The sequence below is a fragment of the Apium graveolens genome, chromosome 5 (genome assembly GCF_009905375.1).
Source record: "Apium graveolens cultivar Ventura chromosome 5, ASM990537v1, whole genome shotgun sequence".
Taxonomy (NCBI): domain Eukaryota; kingdom Viridiplantae; phylum Streptophyta; class Magnoliopsida; order Apiales; family Apiaceae; genus Apium; species Apium graveolens.
The window spans coordinates 199,380,681-199,400,419 of record NC_133651.1 but is presented as its reverse complement, the minus strand read 5'-3'; the positions used below and the strand labels follow the sequence as shown (position 1 = coordinate 199,400,419).

The window sequence follows — 19,739 nt, the reverse complement described above, 5'->3', positions numbered from 1 at the left end:
GCACCACGTGAAAACATATAAAACGATTTAAAAGGTTATGGTTTTCCTGAATACAGTAGTAATACTGTTTTTGGTGCCATTGGTGATAGAATTCGTAGTGGTAATTTTACTAGTCCATCTGTGGAATTGGTAGTAGTGATCTTCGTAGTCGAATTGGTGGCATTCGTGGTTGCATTGGTCATGGTGATCTTTGTAGTGCAATTGGGGGGATTGGTAGCCGTAATCTTTACAGGGGAATTGGTGGTGGCATTGTTGGTGTTGGTGAAGTTGGTGCTAAAATAAGGAGTGTCATTGGTGGAAACTTTGGTAATGACATTACACGTTATAGCATTGGTGATACATTGGATAGTTTTCGTAGAGGCGTTGGTGGTAGCTTCAGTGGTGGCATTGATGGTGGCAAGGCTAGTAGCTTTAGTGATAACATTGGTGGTATGTTGGGTAATCTTAGTAGTGGCCATGATTGTGGCATGGCTGGTAGATTTAGTTGTGGCACTGTTGGTGCTAGTGGTAGCATCGGTAGTGGTATATTTAGGAGTGGCGGCAGTGATTTTACTTACCGCCTTGGTGGCGGCAAGTTTATTATTGGGATTCCGGGGTGTTAGTGGTGGTATTCGCCGTAACTTTATTAGTAGTAACATCGGTGATGGTGGTAACTTTGGTAGTGAATTTGATAGTTGTTTCAAAGGTAACGTTGTTGACCACAATACTCCTACCTGAATGATGGGGACCAATGCATATAAATATACTAGTTCCATTGGGGTAGTAGTATCGGTATTCCTGACAACTTTGATGGTGGTGCCATTGGTGCATAGTAGCCCTAGTGGTGCTGGTGATATTAACCGGCCTTTCACTTTGACCAACTGGCATCACATGGGCAACAACATGAGTATCATCCTAATTATATGTACAATAATCTATCTTTTTCTAATTCCAACACCTTTGGAGCTCCAGATGTTGTTATTCCTCCTCCTTCTACTGCTGCTACTAGCGGTGCTATCAGTTCCAGTTCCAGATCATCTTTTGAAAACAATTATTTTATTTAATTCCATGAAAATCTCTGAACAACTAGTTATGCTTAGAGACCATGAACTTCTTCAGGACATTCTGGCTCCACCAATGCAAAAGAGAAGAAAAATCACCATCACTAATGAGAAGCAAGCGTGTATAGGGATACTGGCCGGTATGCAAATTTGTTGGTAGAAACAACTCCTGATCTAGGTGAACTAGCTAGCTAGGTTTCATTTGATAATTTATCTCTTTTTAGCTGTACTTGGAAAAATATGATGTTTTTTCATGATATTAAGAAGAGATTTTTGTGATTTTTCTTTTATGCCTCATGTTAGAAATATACATAATTTTTCTCATTCTATCTCCATTTCTCATATCTCATTCTAATAATTCTAAAATTAAAGCTTATTAGGAGAAAAAAATATTTTTTTTGTACACTCATTATTGATGTTTTAATATCTCACATTTTTATTGTTGAATTTTTTTAAATTTTAATAATTATACAAATCTACATTATTACTTTAATTTCACTCAAACAAAAAATTGTTATTAGTGGTGTCATGCCTATTATTTAATAAAGAAAGGGGTAGTTTAATAAATTCTTTTAGAGCATTGGTTCAACATAATTTAATATTATTATCAAAATAATTATAATAATTAAAAATATTTTGAATCACACGGCAAAAAATTACATATGCATTAATATCATTTTTGAATGGAGTGTATTAACAAGAATATGTAAGGTTACAGTTCTTATTCTAATAATATTTTAAACAATTTATTAGAATAATGAATACTGAAGTTTTTTAACCTATACACCTACTTATAAAAGTACATATAAACTTACAAACCCAACACACATTTATGTCGGCCTTTGTCATTAGAATAATTAATTTTGAATTAAGATCATTCATAAGGTAATATTAGAGTTTCTAAAAAAAATATTTTAATTTAAACACTACTTATACTTAGAACATCTACAGCGGCCCAATCTAGTTAAATTATATTTGTCAATGTAGAATCCGATTTAGCTATTATCCTAATTTTAAACCACTCCAACCCTAGCTAAAATTATAGCTATGAGAATTTGATTTTCTAAATTGGTTAATCCTCTTGGGGTTCTCTATATTATTCACCATTATTTTTCTTATTTTTCTCAAACGCCTGTATGTATAAATTTTGTTTTCATCAACCATTCAGTAGATGTTTTGATGTATTGCTATTTTAATTTTTATGTAATGTGCAAAAATAAGTTTGTACATATATTTATAGATTGTATTTTTTTTAATCTAGTTGATATCTAGGTGTGTACATGTATAAATTATATAAATTTATAATATAACAACTATGTATATATATGTTCATCATTATAATATTATATGTATAGATGCACAATTTTTATTTTTATTTAGAACATAAAAATATAATTTAATGTTAGGTATAAAAATATCATTTTATTTTTAACTAAATTTGTAAAAATTCTAATATAAAAGATATGTTTTAGTCATCATATATTTTATTTATTTGTGGTAATATTTGTTAAATATTTTTTATTTATTTTAAGTATGTTTTATATCTTCAATCAATATTAATAAATATATATATTTTTATTTAAAGTTTACTTTAAAATATTGATATAAACATAAAAATATTCTCATACTAGCATTAAATATATTTTATTAAAAATTATAACTTTATTTAATATATATTCGAATTTATTAAAAAATTGAATATATTAGAGCTAATAGTAGTGAAGTAAAGTCCTTAAAGGTTAAATAAAATTTTTGTTAACCTTATTTTAGCTAATACTTGGAGATGTTATTACAAACTCACACACCTGCTACCTTATCTTTAATTAAAGTAAGTAACATTAAAATTAAATTTAGTGAATCACCACCCTTGATATAAATTTTTAAAGAAACTGACCCTACAATTAAAATTAAGTGAATATTAATTTAAGACCAAAATGACCTAACCTTAATGTAATTGACTTTAGTGGATATTTATTTATAAAGTATTTTTTTAATTTTATTTTAACATGAATTTTTTTAAAAAAAATGCTAAGAGGTAGATATATAACAAATGCTTTTCTTATAACAAAAACTCTTTAAAACTACTCTTATAACTTTGTGGCAATGTGTGCACTAACATTTGTACTTACAAAAATAATAAAGACTCCTATTTCTAAATTATTAAATATCATTAAATTTAAATATTACAGAATAAACTATAAAAAATATTATTACAGTTAAAATTTTGGTAGGAATTTAAAGATTTCAATAATATTAAATGGTGTTCAAAAGTTGGTAAATAGAAGTAATTAATATCCATGAATAAGTACATACAAACAGTATATTTATAATAAGTGTAAAAATTTGTATTCAAATAATATTTTTAACTTATTTCTAACCTTAGTTTGTTGTAGTTTACCAGATACTTGAAACCTTAATCTTTCAATATTAAATTTATATGGGTCTATGAACTTTAAAATTTTACTTAAGGCATAAAAATATTTAAAATTTGTTACAAAATTATATTATTATGTTTGGAAGAAATAATTATTAATTATTAACTATAATTCTTTTAAAAATAAGATAATTATCAAAAGTTTTAAATAAGAATAAGATCAAAAGTGAAATATTCCATCTAAAGTTTTAAGTTTATGATTTATTTTTCTATAAATTTTGTGTTTTATTATTTTTCACGAAAAAAACTAGTAGTTAGAAATTGAAATATTTTAAAAATTAATTTTTAGACAAAATTAATTTTTAAACAAAATTAATAGGTAATAGTTTACATAGTTATTCTTAAAAATTATTAGATGGTGAAATTTTTATTTTTCCATTAAAATTATTTTTTGTTTGTCCATAATTAAATGTGATCACTAGTTTGTTGCCTATGTTTCTTGTAACATAAATGCAAATAGGAAACCCCCTTGTGTAAGGCCTAAATTATGTTGTATAATGGAATAGGCAACACTTTGTGCATCACCTGAAAACCGTTATATTATGCTTCTTTTCTAACACCAAAGGCAAACAATGGCAGCAACACTTGTTGTCGTATAAGACATGATGCCATCTCACTACCTGTCATACATGGCAAGTCCTACATGACAAGTGACGAATTATACTTACAAGTTAGCAATGGTACCCACCTTGCGACATCAGTGCGGCCCCATATTGCCACGTCAGCAGCGTGCGCGATATATCCACGTCCGCAGCGGGTCCCACATTGCCACGTCGGCAGGGGCCCCACAGTATCTAATGCAACACTAATTTTTTTAAATGCAACACTGATTTTAGTCATATGCAACATAAATTTTAGTCATATGTAACACTATATTATCATTTGCAGCACTATTTTGTGTGAAATACAACACCATTTTTAGCCTTATGCAACATCAAATTCATAAAATGCCACCTCCAATAATTTACATTTGTATTCATACTGTAACGCCATATAAAGTCAAATGCAATACTTATAAAATAAAAATTTGGCCATAATTATTTTAATTCTACATGATACGTGCCAAATAAGGCATCCAACAGTCCCATGAGGCATCCAAAAATATCTAAACCCTACCAAACTAAATTAAATTGGGAATATACACCCAATACAAACTTATAAAGTAAAATAGTTTGAACTTCAAAAGAAAAAACTATAAAAATAATAAATAATAAAAGATATATATTAAAATCGCTAAAATGTAGCACCGCCCTTGATAGCATTACTAAGACATCATACTTCCTATTATTATAAAATGCGAGACTACAACCAAAAGCCATTTCTAAATATGTATGGGCTGATCCAGGTGAAGTGGTTAAATAAAAGGATGTAAACACTCCACCTACAAAAAGACTGAAATCGATATTACCACTTAGTTTATCAACCACCACTTTTTAAAAGTTACATAAACTAAATTGAACTCCAAAAATCTAAATTAAAATTTTTGAATTATATTTTGTATACTTATCAACTACAAAGTTAAAAAAGAAAGAGAAGTAAAAGTATGTTTGAGAAGAAACTACTTCATCAAAAATATTAATAAAGCAGCTATTACATTCCTTTTTCTCTCGGATCAGATGCCACCAAATGAGATGATTTATGATACCATTTAAAGTTTTTGTGATCGACTCACTTGTTGTCCATCAGGGTTGCATATAGTAAAGATCTCATCTATTTTCATTTGAAAATCACATATAAATTATATAAAAATCTTGCTCGAAAGTACCACAACATCAATGACCTTTACACTTATGAAAAAATAACTATGAACTATGCAATTCAGTAGCTTAGCACTAGGAAAAGAATGTTCTATGTCATGATATTCCACTTATTATTATAGTTTACAGGTTGCACATTTTATTAACTACATAGGTTAATTTTTAATAAATTAAAATAATATTTAAATACACAACTTTATATGAAGACTATTGTGCAAAAATTGAATTAACTTTATTGCATTCATTTACTAAACAACCTTGTGTCCTCAACTATTTCAATACCTCATGTTACAAAAGGTTATTGAGTCACAACGGTAGACCAATAATTAAACAGATTATACTAACATGACATTATACGAGAAAGAAAAATAATGCATATGTCGGAGATTATAAATTAACAAATAGATGAAATATTTTTCAAATGTTCAAAAATTATTATGTTTGAGATCTCGACCTTATATCTCAAGAAATAGAAGGCTAAAACTCTTATTCATGAGGTCAACATCATGAGCATTCTTCATCGAATGCTAAAAGTAATAATAACGAAAGAACCGATGATAAAAAATAAAATTAGGATTACTTATCTAAATAAAAGTCGTGGGGTAAAATTAATCACTATGTTAAAGTTGAATTTCCCCCGATACGTACACCCGGACTCATGACAATCAACCTCCAACGTTACACGACATCCACCTCACTAGTGTAGTATAGGGAGACAGATAGAAAATACCTTTTAACCATTGCCCAAAACATGTGTATATAGTATGAGAATACATTTTTGGTTCTCCATCTAAAAAGAGAGGATATATCTTCTTTTATATGAGGGAAAATTTGTCACTCCAAGATCGTTGAAAGGCCATAAGTCATAAATAATGATGAGGGGGAGATTAAATCTAAAAGGTCTTAAAGTGAAATGTCTCAAATACCAAAGGTCATACAAGTAAAAAGTCTTAAATAAAAAGACTCACATTTATAAATATTAATTTTCTTTTGAATTAAATAAATATTGGAATAAGTAATAATATTAATTCCAGCAATCCCCCACATGATAGAAAAAAAAATGTAGCTAGTGTAATAAGAGAAGTTTTAAGGACAATGGATAATCAGTTTTGTAAGTATCAATATCTTATGGACTTAAATTGATTCCCCGTGCATACATATATGTAACACAACCATATTAGGTGGGAAAAAAATTCTTGAACCTTTAACGGAAGTTAGTGAAGACATATATACGCACTAAAACCTTTCTCAGATCAAAAGGTTTTCTTGCATGACATTATTGATAATGCCTTTAACAATTTGTATTATAAGATGCCCCACATTTTTACCTCGATATTCATGAATGCTCTAGTATCCTTAGCCTATAGGATCTCATAGGGAGTTCGGCGTAGCCCCCACATTCATATAGGTAAGTTCATCAGGTTTGTATTGTCGCAGACCACCTCTTACAAGGCTATGAACTAATTAAGATCATTAGCTCACCCTAACACATGTGACAATAAAAAATGACTACACTGTTTTATTAAATTAGAATGGTTTTCGTAAAACATGAGTTCTTTTGTGATTTCGTTTGACCCATTGAACTTAGAAATTTTTAAGATGGGTATCCATCACAATTCACCCCACATAGGCATTAAAACCATTCCAATTGTGCTAACTTTTAGCACCATCCAAAGATCAGATTGAGCACTTTCGTGATTTAACAAAATTTACTCCACGATAGGTTTTAGACGTGTTCTACGCCAACTCAAGGAATAATATTTAACAAAGACCTTTGTAAATAAGATCTACAATATTCCCCTTTAACTTTACATACTCAGTGATATCACATTACTACTAATCAGATTTACACACTATGGCATGTCTTAGGTGTCTATATTCTCTTTCTCATAAACGTAGATTATTATCAACCTCAATTCACATGGCCTGACCCTTTTTTCAAGTATATTCCCAATGCTTGCGAGCACTTATAAATATAATTTCTCTCCAACAATATGCATGTGACTCAATCATTCTGATTAACAATGTTATTATATTATACATGCATCTATAAAGTAAAAAATATAAAAATTAACAAAGTGTTCTTCTTATTCCCATGTACCAAGTTGTTGTATATAAGGAAACAACTTCAAACTAATTAGAGAGTTATAAAACACGGAACCTCATTATGAGGTACCTTCCTAGTATGAAAGTATCCATCTTGATACATATCAATCACAAATTTAATGTCACATTAATTCATGAAAACACAATAAAATTATAAAAAATGCCTTTATAATTATTTAGAAAATATGGATCACACACTACACATGAGATACTTGTTGTAATAATGACAAGTAGTATAAATTCATAAGATTTTTATACGTAATTAGAGTGATGAGAAACCAATCATATATAATATTCCTTAAATTACCCCTTCAAGTCTACACTAGTAATTCATGTATTTATTATTTAAAAATATTCATGTCCAAGCATCTCAATCATCCATCTAACACAAAAGACTATTACATGAGACACGAAAATGATTGCACAATTAACTAATATTGACATATTTTTTCAACCCCCACAGTGAAATAAAATGGGCATCAAAATTATAAAATCTAGAAAAATTAAATTTGATTCAAATTTTTATACTCTTATTCATGTAGTTGTCTTGTCTTACAGATATATCCTCATTTAAAAAAACAAATAAGCATGAAATTTACAGTTGTGCAGTACATCACAATATTGTGAACAATACAAGACTAACACATTAATATATACATCATTTACAGTTTATGCTCACCACTACTCCTTAAAAGGATAGAGTCATAAATTTTTCAACACTACGCCTCAAATATTTAATGAAGCATGTCTGAATACAGCGAAAATCAGATATAACTTTACAATATACATTGCAAGTGTATCGTAAAAAGATGACATATAAATAAAGAGAAGTAAAAATCTACACACTTATTTAAACTATCACAATACTGATATCATATAGATCGTCTTAACAAAATAATATTCATTGCACCTCAATCTCGATATATTGGTATAAATCCGTTTAACAAATAAATTTCAACTTTAGAATGTTAGAAAAGGTTATTGAGTCACAACGGTAGACCAATAATTAAACATATTATACTAACTTAACATTATACGAGAAAGAAAAATAATGCCTAAGTCGGAGATTATAAATTATCAATTAGATGAAATATAAGGCTAAAACTCTTATTCATGTGGTCAACATCACGAGTATTTTTCATCGAATGCTAAAAGTAATAATAACGAAAGAGCCGATGATAACAAATAAAATTAGGATTGCTTATCCAAATAAAAGTCTTGGCGTGAAATTAATCACTGCGCTAAAGTTGAATTTTCCCCACACCGTACACACGGACTCATAACAATCAACCTCCAGCGTTACACGGCATCCGCCTAACTAGTGTAGTACAGGAAGATAGATAGAGAACACCTTTTAATCATTGCCCAAAATACGTGTATACAGTATGAGAATACATTTTTGGTTCTCCATCTAAAAAGAGAGGATATATCTCCTTTTATAGGATGGAAAATTTGTAACTCCAAGATAATTGAAAGGTCATAGTCCATAAATAATGATGAGGGGGAGATGAAATCTAAAAGGTCTTAAAGTGAAATGTCTCAAATATCGAAGGTCATACAAGTGAAAAGTCTTAAATAAAAAGACTCACACTTACAAATATTAATTTTCTTTTGAAGGAAACAAATATTGGAATAAATATTAATATTAATTCCAACACCTCATTTCCAAAAACCATACAAATAACTACATAAACCTATATATATCACGAAGAAATGATAAATAAGTAAGTGACATTTGTCCAATATTAAATAAATACTTTTGATACAGAGAAATTTGAATACTCGACTACTTAAATATTTAACATGATCAAAATGTGCAAACATATACATAAAATTTTCACTAAGGTGAAGAATAAATTCATAATCTAACACATCTCACTACAAAAAAATGGGTAAATATGACCATAAAATTCCGGTCATTTTTAGCCAAATATGACCGTTGGCAGTCATATTTAGCTAAATATGACCGAATTACGTTTAGACTGGTCAAAATGTTAGATATATTTGATAATGTCATGTGTAATATGATTTGTGTTTAGTTTTCAGATCTTACCTAACAGGACAAATCTGTACTTAACTGGAAATCATCACTTATACTGAAGACAAAACTTAAGATATCAGAACATAAGTTATCAGAACTTAAGTGATCAGAAGATATTTATCAGGAGATAATATCATGACTTAAGATGACTTTCAGATAAGGTAGGCGGCTGATTAAAAGGAAAGAAGATCGAGACTAAGACAGAAAGAATTATGCATAAAGAAGGAATTCTATGAAGAATAGAATACATGAAAAAAAAGATAACTAGTTCAGATATTTTAGGAAGCAGAATTATATTCCATATCAATTAGAATTTATCTTGTAACTGTGTAGTATATAAACACAAGTATAGGGTTTACACTATAAGTGTTATCATTATCAAAGTTATTATTCTTTGTAACCCTAACAGCTCTCGTGATAATTTGTTCATCACTGAGAGAGGACAGTTCCATATTGTAACAGAGTTTATTATGTTGAATAAAATCTGTTTTCTGTTACTTGAGTTCTTATATCCGATTTGATTATGCTAAACACTGTATTCAACCCCCTTCTATAGTGTGTGTGACCTAACAAGTGGTATTAGAGCAGATCTGTTAACACACATACAGTTTAAGATCCAAAAACAATCATGTCTGAAGAAGAAACTCCAACCAAGCCCACCAAAACTGAAGAACCTCCAAAAACCATAACCCATAGTCGATATGAGACTATAAGAGTTCCCATGTTGAAACCATTTGAGTATTCCATATGGAAAGTAAAGATAGCTATATTTCTGGAAGCTACAGATCTAGAATATCTCGACAGGATTAATGAAGGACCACATATGCCAACCAAACTCTCTGTCAAAGTTGCAGATCAGCCAGCAAAGTCCGTACCAAAGGAGAAAAGTGATTACACTGCTGAAGATATCTCATCGATTGCAAATGATGCAAAGGTAAGACACTTGCTGCATAGTGCCATTGATAATGTCATGTCAAACAGGGTAATCCAATGCAAGACTGCAAAAGAGATATGGGATGTTTTGGAAACAAGGTGTCAGGGAACTGATTCAATCAAGAAGGACATGAAGACTATACTCGCTCAATAATATGAGCACTTTCACTCAAAGCCTGATGAGTCATTAACTGATTTATATGATAGATGTGTCAAACTCTTGAATAATTTATCACTAGTTGACAAAGATTATGATATTAAAGATTCAAATCTTAAATTCTTGTTAGCTCTTCCTGAAAGATGGGATTTGAAGGCCACAATAATAAGAGATAACTATAATCTTGATGAAACAACTCTTGATGAAATTTATGGGATGCTCAAGACTCATGAACTTGAGATGGAACAAAGAAGCAAGATGAATGGAAGAAAGTCAAGGACAGTTGTTTTTATGGCTGAGGAGGAAAGTCCCAAAGTTGCTATCTCAAAGAAAGGCAAGGGAAAAGCTCTCATCACAAAGTCTGATACTGAGTCATCAAGTTTTGATAGTGATGATGACTCAGAAACTGAAAGTATACCTGAAATAGACCCTGATGAAGAGGTGATCAAGCTGTGTACTCTTATGGTGAAAGGAATTACAAAGATTGCATACAGGAAATTCAGGAGAGGAAAGAAGTTTTCCAGGAAAGGTACAAGTTCTGATAAGAAAGGTTTCATAAAATCTAAAGGCAAAGGAGGAATGTCTGATAGAGGAGATTACTCAAATGTTAAATGCTACAACTGTGGTGAGAAAGGCCACATATCTCCTGATTACAGAAAAGGGAAGAGTGACAAAGGTAAGGCTCTTGTCACAAAGAAAAAAGCTGGTCAGATGCTTCAGATTCTGAGGATGAGGAAAACAATGCCTTGATGGCAAATGTTAATAGCAGTTTTGATACTGCTGACTTAAAGGTACCTCAAACAACTTATGCCTTTCATAATGATGATATTACTAAGTTGAGAAGATATCTTAAAACCATGTTCATTAGTTATAAAGATTAAACTTTAACATGTGAAAGATTAACTTCTGAACATCTTGCTTATAAAAAGAGGAATGATTATTTAAAAAAAGAGTTAGTCATGTTCCATTAAACTCAAAAAGATAGATATGATGCCTTTTATGTTAGGGATGAAGTGCTAAAAATGAATGAATCTCTAAAAACTGAGTTAGAAAAGGAAAGAGAGATTATCAGGACTTGGACTAACTCTGGTAAAGCAACTCAGGATATTCTTAGTAGTGGAAACTAGAAAGAGGGCTTAGGTTATGGAGATGATAAGAACAGTAAGAGAACTGCAGAAACTGAGCCTATAGTTGTTAAACAAAAACCAAAGGTAAATCCTGTTAAGTTTGTAACTGTAAAGTCTGATATTGAGAAATCAGAAGTTAAGGAGGAAGTAACTTCTGACAAACCTAAACAGGATAAGCCAACTGAAGTTAACATAGGATTAATGACTAAAAAGCAGCTTAAACATAAGCTGAAGATATCAAGAATGTAAACAAGGTAAAGCCACCTAGGAAAAATAGGAATGGAAAGGAAGGTGTGAACAAAAGTAACAATTATAAGCCTGTTTCTAATGCTCCTAGAAAAACATGTCATAACTGTGGAAACTCTAACCATCTGGCTTCTTTTTGCAGGAAGAATAGGAACATAAACTCTTTACCCTCTAAGTCAGGAGTAAAGAGTCAGCCTGTTAGATATAAGCCACAAAATCCTTGATTTCATTGTGGTAGTTTATGGCATTCCATTTATAATTGTAAGGAATATCATAGTTTGTACTATGATTATTATCAAATAAAACCTTCTGTATAGAAAGTTAGCATTATTACTTCTAGTGTAAATTCTGATGCAAAGTCTGATATTGCAAATTCTGATAAGAAAACTGTTAACATAAACTCTGATGCTAAATCCGCTGGAAATGTTAACAAACTTAAAAAGACCAAAGGATCCAAGCAAGTCTGGGTCCTTAAAATTAATAATCAGTGGTCTTTGTGATTGCAGGGCAACATGAATAATATTCTAGTTCTGGACAGTGGATGTTCAGGAAATATGACTGAAAATAAAGCCCTGCTATCAGACTTTGTGGAGAAAGCTGGTCCAGGTGTTTCTTATGGAGATGGCAACATTGGAAAAACTCTGGGATATGGCAGTATCAATCTTAGGAATGTCATCATTGAAAAAGTAGCTATGGTCTCAGGACTTAAACACAATCTGCTCAGTGTGAGTCAAATCTGTGACAGAGGTTATCATGTGGATTTCTTTGAAGAACACTGTGAAGTTGTAAGCAAATCTACAGGCAAAGTTGTTCTGAAAGGATACAGACATGGTAACATTTATGAAGCCAAACTTTCAACAAGTACTGATGGTTCCGCAATCTGTCCATTAAATAGAGCATCAATTGAAGAAAGCTGAGATTGGCACAAGAAACTTTCTCATTTAAATTTTAACAATATAAATGAGCTAGTCAAAAAAGATCTTGTGAGAGGACTGCCAAAATCAGTAATAGCTCCTGATGGCCTTTGTGATTCATGTCAGAAGGCAAAACAAAGAAAATCTTAACTCAAGAGCAAGACTGAATCATCAATTCTTGAGCTTTATCACCTACTACATGTTGATCTATTTGGTCCAGTTAATGTCATGTCTATTGTAAAGAAGAAATATGTTATGGTCATAGTGGATGAGTTCACCAGATACACATGGGTGTATTTCTTGCACACAAAAAGTGAAATTGCATCTATCTTGATTGATCATGTCAAGCAACTGGATAAATTGGTCAAAGATTCTATGAAGATCATAAGAAGTGATAATGATACTGAATTCAAGAATTTGACCATGGAATAAAGCAGGAATTTTTTGCTCCAGGAACTCCACAGCAAAATGGAGTTGTTGAAAGAAAGAATAGAACTCTTATTGAAGCTGCACGAACTATGCTTGATGAAGCAAAGTTGCCAACCTACTTTTGGGATGAAGCTGTGCAGACTGCTTGTTTTACTCAGAATTCAACACTTATCAACAAGCATGGAAAAACACCATATGAGATGGTGAAGAAAAGGAAGCCAAATCTGAAGTATTTTCATGTATTTAGATGCAAGTATTTTGTTCTTAAGACTCATCCGGAACACCTATCCAAATTTGATCTAAAAGCTGATGAAGGATTTTTTGTTGGATATCCACTTTCTGTAAAAGCCTTCAGAGTCTACAATTTAAGAATAAGGGTTGTCATGGAATCTATCAATGTCTCTTTTGATGATAAGAAGATTATTGGACTTGAAGATTTCAATGATCATGATCAGTTGAGATTCGAAAATGAATTTTTCAATTCTGATTCTGAAACTCCTGATAGTCTAAATCCTGATACTGCAAACTCTGATGGATTAAACTTTGATGTCATTAAATCTGTAGTGACTATGCCTAAGGAAGATGCACATGTGCAGGGGGAGCATACTGAAGATACAACCCCATCTCAAGACGCATCAGAATCTACAACAGGCTCTTCAAGTTCTGATTCGTCAAGTTCTGATGGGCCAAGTTCTGATAATTCTGAAAACTAATGTTCTGATATTTCTGGAAACTCAAATTCTGAAGGATCCAACTCATAGAGCACAATTTCAGGGGGAGCATCAGAAAATGTTGATGGAGACAACATGGAACATGGGGGAGCATCCAGTTCTATAGAGAACCTTCCATCTGCAAGGAAGTAGACTAAAGCACATACACCTGACTTAATTATTGGAAATCCTGATGCTGGTGTCAGAACTAGAACAACTATATCAAATGAATGTCTCTATCAATCTTTTCTTTCTCAGACTGAACCAAAGAAAGTGGAAGAAGCTCTTCAAGATGCTGATTGGGTGCAAGCAATGCAAGAAGAGTTAAATGTATTTGAAAGAAATAAAGTTTGGACCCCAGTGCCAAGACCAAAGAACAGGTCTGTTGTTGGTACAATGTGGGTGTTGAGAAATAAAACTGGCAGTGATGGCATAATTACAAGGAACAAAGCAAGGATGGTTGCAAAAGAATACTCTCAACAGGATGGAATTGATTATGATGAAACATTTGCACCAGTTGCTAGATTGGAAGCCATAAGGATATTTTTCGCTTATGCTGCTCATAAGAAGTTTAAAGTCTTTCAAATGGATGTAAAAAGTGCTTTTCTCAATGGAGAATTGGAAGAAGAGGTATATGTTGAACAACATCCAGGCTTTGTAGATCCCAAATTCCCAATCATGTCTACAGGCTTGATAAATCACTTTATGGCCTTAAGCAAGCTCCAAGAGCATGGTATGAGACTTTAGCTCAGTTTCTTCTGGAAAGTGGATTTAACAGAGGGACTATTGAAAAAACATTGCTCTACCTCGACCATGGAAAGGACTTACTTTTGGTGCAAATATATGTTGATGATATTATTTTTGGTTCTATAAATGACAGATTTTGTAAGAAGTTTGCCAAGCTGATGCAGTTAAGATATCAAATGAGTATGATGGGAGAACTTAACTATTTTCTGGGCCTTCAAGTGAAGCAGAATGAAGAAGGAACTTTTATTTGTCAATATAAGTACACCAGAAATTTGTTGAAGAAATTTGGAATGCAAGATTTTTCAAGTGCATCCACTCCTATGGCCACTGCAACTAAGTTGGATAAGGATACTGGTAAATCAGTAGATATTACTGATTACAGAGGTATGATTGACTCTCTACTCTATATAACTGCAAGTAGACCTGATATCTTGTATGATACCTGTCTTTCTGCAAGATTTCAAGCAGATCCAAGAGAACCTCACTTAACTGCTGTGAAAAGAATTTTCAAGTACCTTAAGGGTATAGCTGATCTGAGATTGTGGTATCCTAGAGAATCAGATTTTAAGCTAATAGGTTACTCAGATGCAGATTTTGCAGGATGCAAAATTGACAGTAAAAGCACAAGTGGAAACTGCCAATTTCTTGGAGGCAGATTGGTTTCTTGGTTTAGCAAGAACAGAAGTCAATTTCCATATCAACTGCAGAAGCAGAATACATTGTTGCAGGAAGCTGTTGTGCACAAATTCTATGGATGAAGAATCGGTTACTGGATTATGGGTTAGAATTTTCAAAAATCCCTATTTACTGTGATAATCAAAGTGCTATTACTATGACAGGTAATCCAGTTCAACACTCAATGACAAAGCACATCAGTATTAGGTACCACTTCATAAGGGAACATATGGATGAAGGTACAGTGGAATTGCATTTTGTTCCCACAGATCAACAACTAGCAGATATCTTCACAAAACTATAGTGTGAAGCTACTTTTACAAGATTGGTAAATTAACTTGGAATGGTTTAAGGTTCTTTCTCTATATCGGCTTAGTTTATGTTCTGATACATCAGACTTTATGATCAGTATTTATAGATATTATTATCTTTGTGTATTCTGTGCTTAAATTAAAATTTGCTTAAGTGTTGATTGTTGTCTGATGTGAATTTCTAAACTCTGATAGTGATATGAATATTTCTGTGACTATTCAATCCAATCACTACTAGAATTCTATCAATAGACATCGGTCCTTAGACATCGGTTGCTCAGACGACCGGTGTTAAAGTTCTTTTAGACATCGGTTATTTTAAAACCGATGTTACTACTTATATTAGACATCGGTCGAGAAAATAACCGTTGTCTATAGTTATTTTTCAAAAATGAAAATGTTAGGTAGACATCAGGTTTTTATATAACTGATGTCTTTGTTTTATAGACATCGGTTGTAGTTTACAACCGTTGTCGATGATTAACAAAAAAAATTAAAAAAAAACACGCGGAAAGTTTCCCCCTTTTATTTCCCAATCATTCCCCCTTAACCAAAAACTAAACCCATGTTCTCTTGTATATCTCTCCTCTCAACTCTCTTCCTCTCCGGTATCTCACTCTTATTCTCTCTCATATCTCTCTCTGTATCTTTCTTATTCTCTCTCATATCTCTCTCTCTCTCTCTTTTCTTCTTTCTCATCTCTCTATCTGTGACCATATTTCCATAATTAAAACCCTAATTTATATCACCATCTGACATTGCAAGTAATTAGGGTTCCAATTAAACACCAAATTATAGATCTTCAATTAATCAAACTCCTGCTATGAGAAACCCTAATTTCTCGACCCGGCTTGGATTAATTGTTTAATTGGGTTTTGTTTTCTTTATCAAGATTTGTTTTTCTGTGTTCTTATTTTTTATTGGTGTTTTCATCAAGTTTTGAAATATCAGTACCCATCTTAAATTGGAGATTTCAAAGCTTGTGGATGAGATTTATGAGAAAGTAAAGGAGAAAGCTTGGGGTAAGTAACTAAAAACTTTACTCTCAAGAAAACCTCTTTGGTCTTGATTTATGAATATTCTCTATCTCTCTTATGTATTTAATTTTTTTTATCAAAGAGTGAGAGAATTTGAGCAAGAGGGATGTCAGCTCTAGATCGTCTCGATGTGGAGGATATCAAGGTTTTGAGAGAGCGGAGTTTACAACAGATGAAGAAAATGGTCGAGAAGAGGCGACAAGGAGTTGCATTAGGTTATGGTGAATACATGGAGATTTATGTCTTGAAGGTGTTCTTTTCTGTTGTTAAAGCTAGTGATCGCGGTGTTTGCCAATTTTATTGTGAAAATTGGCCTTTCAAGGTATGATTATTATGTGTATCTTCGTGTTCGTAATTAATTTTATGTTTTGTGTTGTATATGCTGTGTAATGCATCAAGTTTGATAGTGTATATGATGTCAATCTTCTCTTCCGAATAACAACAACGCCAAAGTGCATGGCTATGGACGCTCATCCTTCACCAACTCCTTATCAACTGCTCGTACATTTTTGTCATTGACACAAAAATTTCTTCAGCGAAGCCCTGGTTTGACAACCGGAGCTATTGCTGGTCTTAAAGATTGTAGTTTACTAGTTGAGCTTAACGTTGATTATATATTAGAGTCTTCCACAATAATCAAGCAAGCTCAGACCTTATTTGTTTCTCAAGCAGACACTGTTCATACATTAATGATATCTGTTTTAACCAATACTCAAACTTGTTTAGACGGGCTCAAAGAAACTGCTTCTTCTTGGAGTTTGAAAGATAGAGTATATGTTCCTCTTGTTAATGCAACTAAGTTTTATAGTGTTTCTTTATCTCTTTTCCAAACAGGTTGGGTTCCAACTACAAAAAGAGTTGTATCTCGTACTTCTAAGAGGAGAGGAGCATTTGCACACGTTGATTATGTAATAGTGAGTAACATTGTTGTCGTGAGTCAAGATGGAACAGGGGACTTTACAACTATCAAGGACACCTTAACTTTGGCTCCCAACAAAACTGTAGCTAATGATGGCTACTTTGTGATATATGTCACAGTTGGGGTCTATGAAGAATATGTGTCCATTCCAAAGAATAACAAGTACATTATGATGATTGGCGATGAAATTAACCAGATTGTAATCACTGGCAACCATAGTACTGCTGATGGCTTGGCAACTTTTAACTCTGCAATATTTGGTAAGACATTATTAATTTCTTGATTTAATTGAGTCAATTTTAACTTGTAATATTTTATACTTCGATATTATATAATATTTGTAACATATACTGATACAATGTTGTTTATGCAGCTGTAGAGGGACAGGGATTCGTAGCAGTAAATATAACATTCCGGAACACAGCAGGGGCAGTAAATCACCAAGCAGTTGCAATGCGAAGTAGGGCAGATATGTCAACATTCTATAGCTGCAGCTTTGAAGGGTATCAAGATACCCTGTATCCCACTCCAATAGGCAATTCTACACAGAATGTGACATATATGGCACAATCGACTTTATATTTGGCAACGGAGCAGCTGTGCTACAAGATTGCAACATCTATCCACGTAAATTTAAATGTATTTTCAGTTTTTTTCTTTTTATTCAGTAGATGTTGGCTGTAAATTGTTCATTCAGCTCTGATACAGTGTATGTTCTACATGTGATGAAAGAAAGAGAAAAGAATAGAGTGGATGATCTACAGGGTATGTTTTGTGATCTTCAATCAGCTAGAAAAGAGAGTCGTACTAATGATGTTTCTTTATTAGAAGAACTGGTTAATCAGATGCTTGGAGAGTGGCAATCTGTACTTAATCATCTTTCTCTTGCTTCTTCTTTTCAGGTTATCACACCCACCCTCTTATATATGTATTATAGTGTTTGCTGATTGTTTTGGTTTTTGATTGCGTAATTTTTTTTGTTTGATCTTTGTGTGATTCGACAATTATGATAAACGGAGATTTGTGCGTGAGATAAGATTATTTAATATGTATTTATGTTTTGATTAAAATTATAACTACTTTAAGTTAAATCAGAAAAAAACACTTTAAATATATTTTAAGGAATATATTTTCAGGTAGTTGCAAAGGGCATGAAACAGGAAGCCTTGGCTCGACTAAGAAGAACCAAACTCAACGGATCGCTGAAAGGCGGTGCTATACTTTATATGGCATGTCACAGTTCTATTTTGAGTATTATATCCATACCTTTCTTGCTGCTATTTAATTTGATTCAGAAAGTCTTAGTTTTTTAATCACAGGTTAAGATTAATACGTGTTTATAGCCAGTTTTTTAATTACAGGTTACATGTCTATAATGTCGTAAAATCAGTGTTAATGTCTATAATATAGGCCAATATCTATAATACAGGTTATAGCCTTAGAAAGTCTTTGATTCAAAACTAATTGAGATAGTTTCTGCCCAGGATATTGTGTTTACCCTTGTGCAATCTGGTGTTTGTGCTACATTTAGCCGAGGTAATTATTTATTTATATCTTCAGATACAAGTTAAAGTTGTCTTTGATATGAAAAAAGGTAAATGTAACATTTGAATTGTTGAATGCAGAAACCAATGCAAGGATATGCTTTATAAATGTCGTGGCTAGCCAGATGTCGGCTTCCCTCTTTTTCAGTTCGAGTCATTGAAATGGTCTGGCTTTGTCAACCCTACTGACAACCCTGTTATCGCACAAGGCTTGGAAAAGTTTTAGGCGAGATAGAATCTTTTTATTGATTGGAAGCATGATCAAGAAAATTGGAGCCCGCATGAAAGGGGATGACTTGAGTACCAGAAATATGGTTGATTTTACACATTAGTTGTACTTTGTTTAGAATGATAAACATATTTGATATTAGTTGTACACATTGAGAATTTGTTGATCTTGAATTCAATTGAGTAATAATGTATATATATATATATTGGTTGAGTTTTGAGAATTAAGTTTTTTAGTATTGTGGTTAATATATTGTCTAATATTCGATGTTAATAAAAGGATATTAGCACATATAAACAAGGCAATAACATCAATTCAAAAATAAACACCTGATGTCTATTTATCATATTAACATCGGTTATTTAATAAACAATCGATGTCTA

At 32.0% G+C, this 19,739-nt stretch overlaps 1 pseudogene; it reads left to right on the top strand.

Annotated features, from left to right (window-relative positions):
- Positions 1-16,770: 16,770 nt before the first annotated feature.
- On the top strand, positions 16,771-19,288 carry LOC141660561 (putative pectinesterase/pectinesterase inhibitor 41; annotated as a pseudogene).
- The last annotated feature ends 451 nt before the right edge of the window (positions 19,289-19,739 follow it).